The sequence below is a fragment of the Elgaria multicarinata genome, chromosome 2 (genome assembly GCF_023053635.1).
Source record: "Elgaria multicarinata webbii isolate HBS135686 ecotype San Diego chromosome 2, rElgMul1.1.pri, whole genome shotgun sequence".
Lineage (NCBI taxonomy): Eukaryota > Metazoa > Chordata > Lepidosauria > Squamata > Anguidae > Elgaria > Elgaria multicarinata.
In genome coordinates, this window is record NC_086172.1 from 44,881,414 (window position 1) to 44,898,419 (window position 17,006).

At 42.5% G+C, this 17,006-nt stretch overlaps 1 protein-coding gene across 1 annotated transcript in view; it reads right to left on the bottom strand.

The window, feature by feature from the left end:
• Positions 1–17,006, bottom strand: part of B3GALT1 (beta-1,3-galactosyltransferase 1) — a 390,243-nt gene that overhangs the window by 103,339 nt on the left and 269,898 nt on the right. The window contains exon 4 of the mRNA XM_063116432.1: positions 1,990–2,115. The gene's annotated coding sequence lies outside the window, so the exon portion shown is untranslated. The remainder of the gene's footprint in view (positions 1–1,989; positions 2,116–17,006) is intronic.

Here is a 17,006-nt window from a genome sequence, read left to right on the forward strand (position 1 = left end):
CAAGAAAATCATGCTATTCACCTGTCACACAGAAATCAATGTTAAAACTCCCCATTGGCTTTAATGGAATTTAATCATCGCTTTAACATTTTGGGATGGGGAGGTATGATTAATATAGTACAATTCAACATTTACTTTCATTTTCAAGTACTTCAAGTTTTTGTTATAAAATGGATAAATGGTTTATGCGTTTAGAAATATACACATAAAGAGTTTCAAAATCACTATCCTTACCTTTTAAAAGTACTCCACATAACTATCATTGATCTCCTGATGGAACTTTTACTACATTTAATTCTATTACTATGAGGGGGTTTTTGGTCCCATTTTCATCTTGAGAAAGTGCTTTGATTTCTAAGTTAAATCCATATTGCATATTTGTAACTCTTCTTACAACATAAAAGCTTCTTCATGTGTCAAAAGGGGGAGCGATTCATTACTTTCAATTGCCAGGAATCGCAGAGGAGAATGCATTACTAAAGTGTTTGATTTTGTGTCTAATTTTCTGTGGCAGAAATAATCATTTGAAAAGGGAATGTCTACGAGGATAACCCCAGCTGTGTGCTAAATTAATTAATGTCATCGTGTTGCAGAGAATACCTTGGTAATAATTATGAATAATTTAAAATATGTTTGCTTTACTGCTGTAGAACACCTAATTGTAGACAGGAATCATAATTGCAGCTTTGTGGCGGCCACATGAGGCTGTTAAGCACAGCATAAGAGAGAACGTAGTTGAGTCACAGTGGATCCAAAGAGACAGACATCTAATCCCAAGGACATTCTAAATGAAACTTTAATTTCAAAAGAATTAGCACACACTTTAAATAACTATGTAAATAAAATGCTGCACTCTCGGATTTCACTGATTAAATACAGTTTCTTTATAAGGTGTCCTCTGATGGAGAGTATGTTATCAATTAAAAATCACTATATTTTAATCTTAAAGGCATCACATTTATATTGCAGAAATATACACAGCTGAAAGCATCAGAAAGGCTTACAATTAACCCCTCACTGGGTATTATCAAACCAAATTTAAGTGCCTTTAAGTCCCATAGATTTTACATGGGGAATTACATGGGGAATCAATCAATGGGACTTGAAAGGGCTTCAATCTGGCTGAATCATGCCCAGTGGGTAATTATGTCACCATCTAGACTTTTACAGAAGTTTGTTTCCTCTCCCTGACGATAGGACAACTACTTCAATAAATTCAAGTGGAGAGGCACATGAATTGTAAATCACATGGAGCTACACAGTGTATCCCAAAATTCCCAACAAGAACAGTGAAGAAAAAAATTCAACAAAATCATGAATAATTATAAGACGGAAGAGTTGTTCAGCATAATCAATGAGGGAACTCAATTGTTTTTCATATAAAAAGAAAAAAATGGCTACAATCACACAAAATAGCTTACAATGCAATCCTACACATGTCTACTCTTGTTTGAAATAAGTCCCATTGAGTTCAGTGGGATCCAGGTGAGTGTGTCAGATGCATGCTTGCTATGAACTGAATTACACTTAGTTCAATGGGAGTTACTCCTAGGAAAGTGTATAGCAGGGCTGGATAGATTTCAGGTTTGCATGATCTATTTTACTACTTCTTCTTTTAACCAACCAAAGCCTGGTGCAAAAGCCATATATTTAGAATTTAAAAATTCCAAGCCCAGGAATTTGTTTCAATTACCAGAACTGAACTGAATTCACTGCCCTTCTACACAGAAAATCTACTTCTGGTTTTCCCGAGGTTTCTTCCTTTTGGCAGTATCACTTCAGAGAGACATCTTTTTGCTATTCCTGTTAAACAACTGGAGTCACAAATCCTTGCTCATCTACTTCCAATAACCCAGAAATCTACCAGTACATCCTGATCTACTATCTGCCCACCCCACTGGTGTATAAGACTGCAACCTTATGTTGCTGTATAGAATTTAAGGACCCATACCAATAAATTTGTTTCCATAAAGTTACGTGATTACTTACCATATTAATAGCAGCATAGAGCAGAGTCTGTTCAAAGATCCCCACTATGTAGTCAACAGCAGATTAAATCATGAACGCAGTGGTGTTTCTTCCTTCCCACTTCTTTATATTTCAGAAGTGCATCATCTGAAATTACAGAACATTTGTTAGTAATAAAACCTATTCTGACTCAGGTCATACATGATAGCAACGCAATCATACTTGATGAACAGCCTCAGAATGTGAGGACAGCGTTTATTCCTTAGACGCCTTTTTCATGGCTTAGGCAGGGCTTTCTTTAGGAGTTCGGATTCCATTTCATGAATTCCAGCAGACTGAGCGAAAGAAACAGATGGGAGGAAAGGGAAGACAAATGCGGCAAAAAGAAGACAAAGAGGAAGTGGGGCTGAAGCCATTTTCATTACCTGTGGGCCTTGTTATTGTGGAACAACCAGCATTCAGTTTATTGAAATGGAAGAAAACATTAGAACTATAAAGCAATGACTTACAGGATATTCTGTTTTAGGATGTATTTATTGCTAGTCTAGCAAGTTAAGGCACTAAATTGCTGACATTGACAAAGAAGCCCTTGATATGGATTTTAGTACATGATTATTAAATGGTGTGCACACAGTGCAATCATTAGTTTTGTTCATATCGACTACTTTTGGTGGGTTGGTTTTTTAAAGCACCAGCAAGTGCTTTCTACCTGATTGCTCTCTGAAGCTGGATCTACATGTGCAACAAATTGGGATGCCCACTTATGAATCACCCCAAAAGAGGAAATGCATGACCAAAATGAGGACACTGCTTTGCATATAATTTGCATAGGCTAACTCATATTTTTGTAGATGTAAAATTTAGAAACAGGTATTATAATTTAAACAGAAATACCGTACCTCTTGCCTTAGTGTGGGAAGAGTGTGACCAGGGCCTCAGCTAGACCTAGCGGTGTAGCGTGACGAAGGGGTGATGATCTCGCAATATTTTTATCGCAAGATGTCCCCCTCTGTTTACACACGGCACATGACAACCTCAGAGGGAGAGGATGTCGTGGCCGCTGTTTTTATTTTCTTAAAGAAGAAGAGCACACGAATGCTCGTGCATAAAAAGTACATTTCTTAAAAAATATATTTTTCCCGCTCCCCCCACCCCGCCCCCGATGGGTGCAGAACTCCAGAGGAGCTCTGCGCCCTGTGCGCGGGTCCTGGTTCCTCGACAAACTGCAACACCCACACTCACATTCCGCGGGCTCAGCTCAAGGCTGCAGAAAAAGCAGGCCTAAAGTGCAGGGCAAAATCCCAGGGCAAGGGAAGGTTCATCCCTCCCTGATCCCGGGATCCCCTGTGCATCATGTGAATGCATAGGGATGATCCTGGGGAACGCCCTAGAATTTTGCCCCATCTACCTAAGGCTCAGATCACCTGTCTGCCTTGCTCAGTCAGCTGTCCAGGCACTAACTGACAATGGACAACTTCAACGCACGGCTCTCCTTTATCTTTACACCATACTTGGACTCTAGGACACCTTCAAAATACAGGGCAGTCATCTAGCAGCCCTTCAAATAGAGGACACACAGCCTTCCTGTAAAAGAGGACACACAGTCACCTGACACCTCCCTATTTTCAATTCTTGGGGAAGCACTGTATGCTGCTATTTGCACTATTTGCACTAGGGGTGGACAAACAAAACCACTAGGATTCTCTGAACATTATCTTGCTACTCACCTCGTGCAGAATTCTTGTTTAAGTTTGCATTCGCTGCTTGCTCTGCACGAATGGGAAAATTGCACAAATCAAGCAGTGACCAAATGTGAAATTTGTGCAAATTTCCAAAATTCGCACAACTTTTCAAATTTGCCCAACTTTCCGTCGTAAACTAAAGTGCGGCTTCTGGTTTGCAGAGGGAATTTGCACAAGTTAGGAAATTTCTGCCAAATTGACCTGGGGAAAGTTGTGGAAATCGAACCTGAGAACATGGCCAGCAATTTCTGAACATTTTCAGTGCACATGTGCTTGCGATCCCGATCACATTTGGGTCTTTGAACAGGGTATGCTCAAATAGTTTGTAAAACACAAAAACAAAAATTATTTATTTATTTTATTATATTATTGCATTTATATCCCTGATGGCTGAAGGGAATTGGCATCAGTAGGGAGGTGGAAGAAAGAGAGACGAGCTCTGGTGCTGTGTGTAAATAAACAATGAACGTTTTATTTTTGTAACAATGTGAAAAAGCTCGATGTTTCAGATTCAGAAGAATCCTTCCTCAGGAGCTGTTATAAGAAAAAAGACGGGCAAGCTTCAATACTGCAAACACAGTTTGCTTGATTAAAAAGCCTCAGCGTTTGTTGTGTGTCCTGCTATCAGAACTGTATTTTTTTCTGGGTTGTGTCCAGGGCTTGTTCACACAACCCAGAAAATTTTTCAGTTCTGAGAGCAGGACACACAACAAACGCTGAGGCTTTTTAATCAAGCGAACTGTGTTTGCAGTTTTGAAGCTTTCTCGTCTTTTTTCTTATAACAGCTCCTGAGGAAGGATTCTACTGAATCCGAAACATCGAGCTTTTTCACAATGTTACAAAAATAAAACGTTCATTGTTTATTTACACACAGCACCAGAGCTCGTCTCTCTTTCTTCCACCTGCATTTATATCCCACCTTTTTTCCTGCAAGGAACCCAAGGCGGCATACATAATCCTCCTCCTCCTCCTCTCCACTTTATCCTCAGAACAACAATCCTGTGAGGTAGGTTGGGCTGAGAGTCTGTGACTGACCCAAAGTCACCCAGTGGGTTTCCATGGCCAAGTGGGGACTAGAACCCAGATCTCCCGACTCCCAGTCTGACACTCTAGCCACTATACCACACTGGCTCTCATGCAGCCCTAGTCTGCACTGTGCTGAAAATGGTGCTTGTCTCCATTTCAGGTTCAGGAGTAAGTTGCCAGGCACCAATGATGACCCCTCAGCCACTCATATTGCCCTTTGTAGTATTCATGGATAGGCTCCCTCAAAGGATAGCAACGCAATAATTCACAGCATTTTTTATGAGTCAGAAGGCACACATAGGATACAGCTGCATATTGTGAGGTCATAGTTAAAATGCCTCTTCAAGTAAATTTAAGTTTTTTGTGTGTGTTTTTAACACTGGGCAGTGCTGGGAGCAATGCATTGGATGAAACGATCCCCGTGAATGATTTACAATACATGTGCTTGACGCGGCATTGGGAGAGAGAAGGTGTGAATTGATCTGTAGCTAATTGATTTCAAATTAAAAAACAAAACTTTATGCTGGAGGAGATGACTGAATTGATCCTATTAATAAGTGATAAAAATACAAGGTTTCTGAATGGTAAGTTTTCAAAAAGTCAGCTAGTCCATGGGCTTCCCTTAACTCAAAGCAGGATGACCTACGAAAAGGGATAAATTACCCATAGCACAATACTCTGGATTTTCAGTGGGGTTAGCAAGAGGGCAGCAGTAGGCCCCCTGCAGAAACGTGAGCCCCACCAGGTACTCAGTGATGCTAAACCCTGACATTCACCCTGTTTGCTACACTTTGCCATACAAATATTTGCAGGTTTGTTCTTGTTTTCATTTCCTAATACCCCACCAGAATCAATATAGTTAGTAGTGCTATGCTGAAATTTTCCTCTCATAGTGTCATGTCTAGCCCTGCTCCCCCTGGGTTGGAAGAAGGTGTTTCAGGTGATCTATCAGAATCAGACTCTGAAGTAGAGGAGTCAGCACAAGAAACAGGCCGGCCTGTACCAGTGGGGGAGAAAGTTCTCACGAGCTCTTCATCAGCTGGGAGAGAACCCTCTCCAGAGCTTATCTTGTCAAGGGCAAATAATACGCAGTTAGTGGGAAGCCAACATTCTTCCAAGGGGGAGAGCATGGAGAGGTTAGCTGATCTTAGAGTACGCCGCAGATTAAAATGGGTGGAGCTAAAGGAAGGCGAGAGAAAGTCGGCCCGGCTAGCATCCCATCAGAAGCTGCCTCAGAACTAGTCTCTTTGAAGTTAACTTGTCTTGCGAAAGGGCTTTCCATTCTTCTTGAAAGGACAATTGTCTCGCTTAGTTTGCATAGTTTTGCCTAGGGGAAAGTTCCTAGAGATTAGACTCTCTTCAGGTGGGAAGAGATATTTATTGCTTGAATAAAGCTTTGTGGATTACTTAGCAGGCCTCGTTATTGTCTCCCAAGGAGGCGGGAGGTTTGGAGAAACACGACACATAGGGCTGTCTCAAATCAGGAAGGGCAGGCAGCCCAAAAGGCTGCAGAGCCATGGGGAGATGTGTACTAGAAAGACATCACGCAGCACCCTTGGCCACCTTCATTGAGCTCAAATACACCACAAAAATGAATGATAAAACACCCTTTCATGGTGGAAGAAAACTTTCTGGGAATTGTAGGACCGAGTTTGGCTCAGTGCTAGATCCATCTGTTCCCTGCAGCTGGACACAACACTGACCCCCTCACACCTGCATTGTGGTCTATGCAAACTAGGGGCCAGCCTACTAACACAGTTGATGCTGTTGTAGCACAAAAGACCCCAAAACCCTCAGGGGGAAAAAGGAAGAGGGTGTGCTACAAAATATGCAATACTCATTTTTAAAGTACTCTTGCTTCATGTATAACTTGGTTTGCTCATAAAATTACAAAAAAAAATCCATTTAAATATAAACTCAGGAAATTTGTAAGTTTTGACTGTATAAACTATACTTTTAAATTCAGTATATCAAACATACTTTTATGAGCAAACTAAGTTATTTATAATACATTTTAGGTTCCAGTTTTATGTCTGACTAGAAGGAACTTCAGCAAGTCATCCCTTCAACATCTGAATCATCCTAGAAGCCAGAAGAAGCAGGAAGACCTGAAGACAGAAGTAGACTACTGTACAGCAACTGTTCCTCCTGAGTGTGAAAAATTGTTTAGAGTAGAATTTAGGGAAATCTGATCTGAAGAAAAGCCATTGAGAGCTTATTTAGCTGAGCAAGATTCTGTTACCTTTTAGGAATGGTAACCAAGAACATTTAATCTAAGAACTTACAAGTAGTCTCAATTTATTATCTGTAGAGCGACATTTTATCCCCTTATTCATTTAATTAATAAACATTATTATTTTTGTTAATTTCAAAAGGTTGGCCACATATTTGTATAACCCCTACCCTACCCAAGGGATCTATGTCTGGCTCCATGTGTGCTAAATGGGCCTTAAAAAGCTTTTTGTTTCAATCCGCTTTTAATTAAAGTGCTGCATTGTGTATTTAATTGTTTGAACTGTTGCAGCTTTTTGTTTTTAATCTGTTTTATCAGTGCTGAGCTGTATAGTGATTTTACACTGCTGAGGTTTTTTTTTTTGCTGTTTTTTAATTGTAATTAGATTGTTTTCGTTGTATTTTATGTTTTTAATTGTTTAAGTGAGCCCATTGGGAGGGCTGTGCTCTGAAAGGCAGCCTATAAATTCTGGAAATAGATAAATAAGGGTGCAATTCTGTGCATATAAGTATATAATTGTACAACTCCCAGAATCCTTCCAACCAGCGATCGGTACTGGGGCATGCTGGGATTTGTAGGAACGCCCCCCATCTAAACATGCAAAGAATTGGACGCTAAACGAACTGTTTTTGTTCTCTTTGTGTCAAAGAGCAAAATTTTATATTTTCCAGATATAGCGCATCAGCATGAGCAGCACAATATCCCATCCCCAAGTGCCATTCCTACATAATACTTGGAGATTTAGCTTTGTTACTGCAGAGAGCTGTTAGGGACTGTGTGACCTGTGAATATCCTTTTGAAAAAAGAAAAAAAAATAACCTTTTTACCCAAGTTTTTTTTTTTTTTTAATGTGCACTTGTGATTCCTCACTCATAATACTTTGAGGGTCCTTTACATGGCCTCCTCCTCCTCCAGGGCCTCTCCCATGCTTTGTGACTATTTGGGGGAGGGTTCTAATGAAGAAAGTCTGGTGTTTTTTTGAATGGCGTTACAGAATCTTTGTGTAATTATGCAATTCCACACTACTACAGCGCCATCTAGAGGTTGTGTAATGGAACATATAAAAAGGCAGAGAACAAACCCTTCCCCAGAAAACACACACACGTGTAAAGGAGCCAATCTTATCCCACAAAGAAGTTGACAATTAAAAGCCTCAAATGTAATCCCCCAACATCCCTGCTTCACACACACAGCTAGCAGCAAAGCTATGGCCTCTATAGCAACAAACCTAAATCTGCAAGTATTATGTGGGGATGGGATATTGTGCTGTTCATGGGCCTACTGGTGTTTGAAAATATAAAATCTTGGTCTGGAAGACCCTTTGAAACAAACAGGGCAAAAAGAGTTTATCTGTTTCCAATGTTTATATGTTTCCTCTGAGGCCAAAGCCCTCGCAAGTAGGGATACTTAAACAATGGCAAGGCGCTACTGCCAGAAATAAAATAGGTACAGGGAAGGGAGTACTGCTGTTAAGAGTGAAGACACAAGCACTGTCCAATCGGTGCCTATGATACTCCTGACCCTAGCTCAATGAAAGCACTAGCTATCAGAAGAATTGCTTTTCACCAGGAGTAAAACACTGTGGTCTGAGTGCTGGGAAATTTTTTCTCCAATTGTTCTGGATTTTTTTTTTTTTGCAACAAACAACTGTGCATTTATTGTACAATAAAATTAAGCTACTATATTGCTTGCAGACTTTCCCACCTACTATTGCATCAACTTTTACCCGCCAGTGAAGGAAGATTTAGTTTTGCTTCCTGTTAATTGGAATCCTCCACACAAAGCAAAGTTCCTACATGTTTATTACCTCTGTGCATAAAGTGCTATGTATGCTGCAGAATATGCTATTGTGCCTCACATGTAAGGCAGAGGCGGTTTCCTACATGGAATGGATACCCTTGTAGGCGATGCCACATTTGCATTCCTACTTAGAAGCAAACCTTTTGCTTACATTAGAGGTAAAATACATGCTGACAGTAACATTGTGCATTTTTGCTTTTTTACTGAGCTGCACTATTTCAGATGCAGGTGGGAGATTGCACAATTAAATCTCTCACCTGCATCTGAGGTATTAATCGTCATATTAAAAGAATAAAAAGAAAGAAAAGAAAAACCCAACAACCCTACACAATGGTTGGCTTCATACAACATTACAACCCATACTACAAGGTTAGGTATGGGTTGAGTGTGCATTGTCATTGAATTGTAGGTTGTTGTTGATGGGTTGTTGCATTGTGTGAACACAGCCATAATAAAAAAAAACATGAAAAGAACACATAATTTATTGTTGGGTTGTTAATTGTGGCTTGTCTGTGGTTAACAAACCAAGGTTTGTTAACAGAAAGTTTACCTTCTTTACAGAATAAAACTGCCAGTATCATACTGCATTTATACAAATCTATTGTGCGACCACACTTAGAATACTGTGTACAATTCTGGTCACCACACCTAAAAAAGGATATTATAGAGCTGGAAAAAGTGCAGAAAAGGGCAACGAAAAAAATTAAGGGCTAGAGCATCTCCCCAATGGGGGAAGGTTTCAACAACTGGGATTGTTTAGCCTGGAAGAAAGGAGGCTGAGGGGAGACATGATAGAGGTGTACAAAATTATGCATGGTATGGAGAATATGGACAGGGAGACATTTTTCTCCCTCTCTCAAAATACTGGAACCCGGGGTCATCCCATGAAACTGATTGGTGGGAGACCCAGGACAAATAAAAGGAAGGACTTCTTCACACAGCACATAAATTATGGAATTCATTACCACAAGTTGTAGTGATGGCCACCAATTTGGATGGCTTTAAAAGGGGGTTGGATAAATTACTGGAGAAGGCTATCAATGGCTACTAGCCCTCATGGTTATGTGCTACCTCCGGTATCTGAGGCAGTAAGCCTGTGTGCACCAGTTGCTGGGCAACATGGGTGGGAGGGAGCTGTTGCACCACATCCTGCTTTGTTGGTCCCTGGTCGACAGCTGGTTGGCCACTGTGTGAACAGAGTGCTGGACTAGATGGACCCTCAGTCTGATCCAACATGGCTCTTCCTACGTTGCTTGTATCATGTAAACAGCCCCTTTAATTAAACATACTAAATTTTATAAGTCGTTCTAACCCATCTTCCCAAAGGAAAGTAATGCATATTGAATCATATTACTTGCAGGCAAGCAAGCAAGCAAACAATTTGCTAGACAAAGGCGTTGGAGAGATGAAAGCATTTGCTTCCCTACATTGGAAGATCACCATCCTGACGGTTGTGGTCAAGAAAAATGTTGAGCCTGTTGAGCCTCTCTCAGGAGCTCATTGCCAAGAGTCACATCTAGAGATGAGCTTGGGGGTATCACAGCACTTGGTAAAGTGAACTGTCATTCACTGGATAGTTTGGCTGAGGATATGCTACTATTCCTCAGGCGTAAGGACGCCTAATCTCTTCCACCAGGGATTTCCCCTGAACATTTTATCTCTGCAAAACTCTTCTTAGCTTGCCCCACTCCACATTTTTAAATCTTCAGCCTTTCCCATTTCTACACCTGGGCCGGATCTACACTAGTCTTATAACATTGCTAGTGTCCCTTTCTAACGTGGTTCTCTGTATCGCTTCTCTGTAGCTGTAACGTTACTGCAGGGCACATTGTTAAATCCTTTCATTGCTGGGTTTGCTCCGCCCACTGCCTGCCTCATTCCTAGCTAGCAGTGCAGGGCAAGTCATAAGCACACACAAATCCCTCCCTCCCAAAACATCTTAACACAAGTCCCAGGGAATTGCCTGAATGCACAAAAGCCAGCCACTTTGCTGAAGCTAAGCAGGAGCTGGTCAGAATTTGGATGGGAAACCAAATTGAAAAGTTTTAGCAGCAGCCCCGCTGGTCATGAGTTTTGGGCTTTGGACCCTTGTTAATTCTCCTGCACGGAGCTACAGCGATCCTTTGAGCGCTCCTCAGCTCCTTTGCAAAGAGGGGGGGAATGTTTTTAAAAAATCATAAAAAATCAACCGGTGACCCAATTTGATTCAAATTTTAAGGCAGGATGCATGGGAGTACTTCACAATAAAAGCAGATTCTAAGGTGAAAGACCTCTGAGTCCTTTGCATACAATTGTCAGTGATTGCACAGTATAAGGCCGGTGTGATTTATCTGCTGTAGCAGATAAGATAGCAAACGGGGCGAAGGAAGGAGAACAGGAAGTGGGCGGAGCAAACTCAGCAGCTCTGGGTTGCGAGAGGAGAATTACCGGTAGGACAAGGCACATGAATCTGCAGCCACGCTGGAACTAAGAAACAGAACCTGTAAGTATGACTCATTTACAACGTTGGAGACCCAGGGTCACGTGACGCTATGCATCACAGAAACCCGTTCAAAGCGTTAGAATAACACCAGTGTAGATTCCCACCTGGAGTGGAAAGATATGAAATAGCACGTATATCTAATATGAGAACAAAAGAGACTCTGGAGGTGGCAGCAATTTTGTTGTTGATTTTGCTTTTTAAAAATAAATAAATAAATAACCCTGCTTCTCCAAAGCACAGAGAGAATTTTGAAAACGTTAATGCAACGAAGTCCTTCCAAACACTGATGAGGTCTTTCCAGTGATTTGTAACTTTGTGATAGAATGGATTACTCTTGCTATTCCATTATTTCTTTAAACGAAATCCCTAGCAATGCCAGGTAAACCTTAAATTTCTGTCAGAGGTGGTGACCTCTAATAAGACTGCCTTAAAGGATAAACCTGGCAGCTTTTTCTGTGCCCGAGCCAAATCGGTTTCCCAAAAGGTAGCAGTGCTGTGCGGCTCTGAGATCCCTGTTGTATAGCAACAGCTTGTCCCGAAATCAAAATTTGCAAGTAAACAGAGCTTTGATGAATGTACCAAATCTGAATTAAGAGAAACATTCATGTAAAGACTGACCTAGGGTGTTTCCAAAGGGAGGGCTCCTAGCACTAACAATTGGAAGGCATTGTGCAGCTGTCCCATCTTTTCCTTCTTAACAGATTTTCTGTGTGTTAAGGAAAAAGATGGGAGAAGCAGTTAGAAAACACAGGAGGGCCACAAGTAGAAGTTGACATTGTTGCAACCTCCTGTAAATGTCCAGGAGATGATGATATAAATGCACCTTTTGTGCACTGGAGCGCAAAGATATTTTCTCTATGAAAAAACAACAAAGAATCTTGCGGCATCTTAAAGCCTATGTGGCAAAAGTTTTCATGGACCCAGAGCCCACTTTGTCAGATGTATTTAGTGAATAGATAGCTATGCACTGGACATGTTCAGATGACCTTCTAAGCCATGGTGGTTGAACATTTTGAACTAAACATTATGGCATAGTGTGTCAAGTGAACCATGACTTAGCATGTTGTGGGAACCATTCCTAACCATGGCAGCTACATAACCATGGTTTAAACACACTCACTACCTATTTGCTGCCAAAGTTTTAATGGTCTAACCATGGCTTGGTGTGTTGTCTGAACAGGCCCACTGTGGCCATGGCCTATATCCCAGGATCGTCCAAGGATCATCCCTGTACATCCAAATGACACACAGGGGATACCGAGAGCAGGCAGAGATGACCTCTCCATTTGCCTGGGATAATCCTTAGGTCTAGCTAAGGCCTGTGTTATAAAGAGCAGATAGGCTTCCTCCTCCTCACACCCCTTTCCACAAAGTGAGGCTAAAAGGCCAAGCAATGCAGGAGGTTGAGCAGGAGGTGTGTCACAATGCAGCACACAATGAATACAAGTTCTGATCAAATAAATACAAAATCCAGTCAGTGTGGGGAGTAGCAGCTCCTGTTAATGAACAGGAATATGAGTTCAAGTGGCAAATTTGCTTATGAATAAACTGTGGTACAGTCAGGATCATAACGTGGATGCTGGCCTGGAGGATATACTGAGAGGAAAAATAATATGTGCTTTATAGCAGTGGTCCCCAACTTTTTTGGCACCAGGGACTGGTTTCGTGGAAGACCATTTTTCCACGGACCAGGGTGGATGGGTTGAGGGGTTAGGGAGGTGCCAAGGGATGGGCCGCCCCTTTCCTTGCCAGCCACAGCCACCCTCCCTCCCTCCTCGTCCCACCAAGCATCAGCCCAAGCTGCAACCTGCTCCGCGTTTGGAGTGCTGACGGCGCCATGTGCCTCCAGCCCATCCACGTGCAAGGCCCGCTCCTGCCTGCAAGCGGCAGCCAGGGTCGCGCCCGCCTGGGCCCCGAGAGGGAGGAGCGGAGCTGCGGCAGCCTCCCCACCCCCACCGCCGCACCCAGAAGCCACTCTCCCATAGCGGCTCTAAGAGATGCTGGAGTGGGGGGGGGGGCGCATAGCTTTGCTTTGGCTGGGTGGGCGCCCAGATGAAGCAAAGCCAGGATGCTGGTGCAGGCGGGCAGCTTCGGAACAACGCGCCCGGAAGTCTCTCTCCTAGCGTCCTAGCTTCGCTTCGGCTGGGCAGGCGCGATGGCATCCCCACCCAGGTACGCTGGGGTGGGGGTGGGGTGGGTGAGTGAAAGCAGCTCAGCTGTGCGGCCTGGTTCCTAACAGGCCACGGACCGGTACTGGTCCATGGACCGGGGGTTGGGGACCCCTGCTTTATATGGGGTGGGGAGTACCAATCTGTTGTTGTTGTTGTTGTTAAAATGTTAATAAAAATGCTGAAATGTGTGGTACATCTTCACAAGATTGTGTTTTATTTTTCTTTCAAGGATTGGTCATGCATTTGTTTTTGGGTGGATGAAAAATACATTAAACGAACGAACAAACACTTTATGAACAATTTTCACAAGCCACTCCTGCCCTATGCTGAAATTACGCTGGTCTGTCCATTTCCCAACTATGCTGCCTTGTTTGTGTGACCCAAGGAATGATGTCGAGTTTTTCCGTGCTGTATGAGTACCTTTTGTGGGGGTGGGTGGGTGAGCGGTGGTGTGGAGGCAATGTTTCTGGTATTATTTACTATTTAGTGCTGAAACCCTGAGCCAGGAACAAAATTCTCCATGTAGATTTGACTTGAGAACTCAGGTGGTGAAATACAGAACAGATATCAGAGCACTTTCACCCCATCCTAACCTACTTCAGCTGTCCATTCAAGGGAGTTGGGATAGCTTAATTAGTTGAACTTGGGTCCCACTGAATCTTTTAGACTATATATGCCTGAGGGCAAGGTCTATCTTATTACTGATATTTGCAAGCCACCCTGGGAACATTTTTGGCTAAAGAGCAGGAGAAAACGGCTTTAAATAAATTATAAGTAAATAAATTGAAATCAATGGGACACATTAGTCATGACGTAAGAACTGAGCTCAATTCATTGAGTCTGGATCCAACCTATTGTTTCTATGGAATGTTGAGAAGAAGAAGGACATTTAAGAATGAGTTCATGTCTTGCATTCCTATAGCTTGTACTTCCTCTGCTACTAATTCCCCCCCTCTGAGCAATTTTGTATTCTTTAAATATAGAACTGTAACTGTTTCAGGTCCAGAATACTTATGAAATCAAATTAAAATCTTACCAATATTCCAATGTTGGCTGTAAAAAGAAAAGAATGACTGACACACATCACTAACTATTTTGGGACTATTCCTACGTGAGACCCTCTTGGGAAAGTAAACTTTCATCATAGTTCACGATGACTCATTATGAAACTTGATATCAGCTTCAAATTATAATTACCAGAATGAAACATTCTTCACTGATTTCTTTCCCCCTCCCTTCTTTCTCTCTTGTTTAATTGTGTAGTGACTGATTAACTTTAAATGAGATGATCTATAAGAACTTTAGGAGCATCCACAATTTTGCTTGCAAATGCAGCCAGTGTTTACAATCAAACCCATCAGACCCATTCCCTTTTGCCGGTCATGGTGTTACGTTATCCCTTAGTAACCTTCGCAAAGCAGATAATCTTTTCTGTCTTTTTTTAGTTCTTTAATTGTCAAGGCATGTGAGGGAAGTGACAGGGGAAAACAAAAAGCATGACAGGTGTGAGGATAAAGGCCTCTGGCCTTGAAATAATGAATGCTGTTGGTACCATTTATTCTGTCAACAACTTTTCAGAACCAGAGCCATGGAACTACAGATATTGTGACTAGATGGGAGACAACGTTGCAAGGCCTATAATGCTCAGCTATATCGAGAAGTGAGCGGCATTCCCCCACCCCAACTCCACTCCAAGAGTTCTTGCCTAGTTTAGAGTGGATAATAATCCAAGCCACCAAATCCTTTGGTCCTGCCCTGCTGGTTTCTTCTCTCTCATCTGGCCTGGCAGTGGCAATTTCTACAGCAAAAGGGCCACCCAAGACATTTTGCCACCTGAGGTGAAGGACAAAATGGTGCCTCTTAGGGTGGCCTCTTGTGAATCACCAAAAAAAGAGAGGATAATGCACCACTGAAAAAAGAGGAAACTAATTTGCATATGCTAATTTATAGGTGTAGATCCAAATTTAGAAATAATTATTGCAATTGGAATAGAAAAGTACATCTCATCATAGTATGGAAGACTGTGACCAGGTGATGGGTGTGCCTTGTTCCTTACACTGTCCAGGTGCTCACTGTTGATGAGCAACTTCAACGCTGAAGTCTGCTTTCCCTTCCTATGTGTCTTTATCTTTAATACAGAATTGGAAAGGGCAGCCCTGCAAATACAAAACACCTTCAAAATTGCAGACAGTCCTCTGATAGCTCTTCAAATAGAGGACTGTCCTCTGTAAAAGAGGACACATGGACACAGTGTCGACTCCAGGTTTTGGAAGGCCATTGGGAAAGACATTCTCAAGGGGCCCCTTCCTCAGTGAGCCTGCCTTCTCGCCACCCTTGTCATTGGCTGCTCTTGCTCGTCTTCATCTTTTTCATCATTGCTGCCACTTGCTTAACTGACAGGCGGAGAGCCAGCGAGCAAGCAGGCAGTGGCATCTACCGGTCCTGCTCCTCAACATCACCGTTGCCTGTGTGGCACGAGAAGGAGATGAACAAGCAGGCTGAAATGGTGAAGAGAAGGAGAAACCGCAAGAGACAAGGGTCCTATCAACCTCCCTCCTCAAATAGAACTGTGAAAAATGACACAACAGGTGAAACTCTAGGCAATAGACTTAGTGCAATGGTAGAGCACCAGCTTTCCATGCAGAAGGTCCCAGGTTCAATCTTTTGCATCTCTAGGTAGACTAAGAAGGAATCCTGCCTGAAATTCTGGCGAGCCGCTATCCATCATGGTAGACAAGACTGGGCGAGATGGACCAATGGTAAGGCAGCTCCCTATGTTCCTAAAATCCTCAGGGATACGTTGAGGAACAGTTTTTGCTTTCTCTGAGCCAGGGCAGCCAAACCAAGAATATGGTAGGCCAAGGATTCTATCTGAACACATAGGGTAGTATCCAACTGTATCATCCTGTTAGTACAAATGCTGTGCTGGCAGAAACTAGGGCAAGTATAAACAGGGTGCTTATGCCCGGCTGATTCTCCTGTACCTTGCTAAATCCATTGCACAAGTGATCCCTACCACTTGTGCAATGGCAATTTAGAACAAAAGAGCTAAATCTGAAATGAGCAGAAACACTTGTTTCTGGAAGGAGGCAGGTCGGCAGAGCTTACAGAATCATAGAATCATAGAACAGTAGAGTTGGAAGGGGCCTAAAAGGCCATCGAGTCCAACCCCCTGCTCAATGCAGGAATCCACCCTAAAGCATCCCTGACAGATGGCTGTCCAGCTGCCTCTTGAAGGCCTCTAGTGTGGGAGAGCCCACAACCTCCCTAGGTAACTGGTTCCATTGTCGTACTGCTCTAACAGTCAGGAAGTTTTTCCTGATGTCCAGCCGGAATCTGACTTCCTGTAACTTGAGCTCGTTATTCCTTGTCCTCCACTCTGGGATGATCGAGAAGAGATCCTGGCCCACCTCTGTGTGACAACCTTTTAAGTATTTGAAGAGTGCTATCATGTCTCCCCTCAATCTTCTCTTCTCCAGGCTAAACATGCCCAGTTCTTTCAGTCTCTCTTCATAGGGCTTTGTTTCCAGACCCTTGATCATCCTGGTTGCCCTCCTCTGAACATGCTCCAGCTTTTCTGCGTC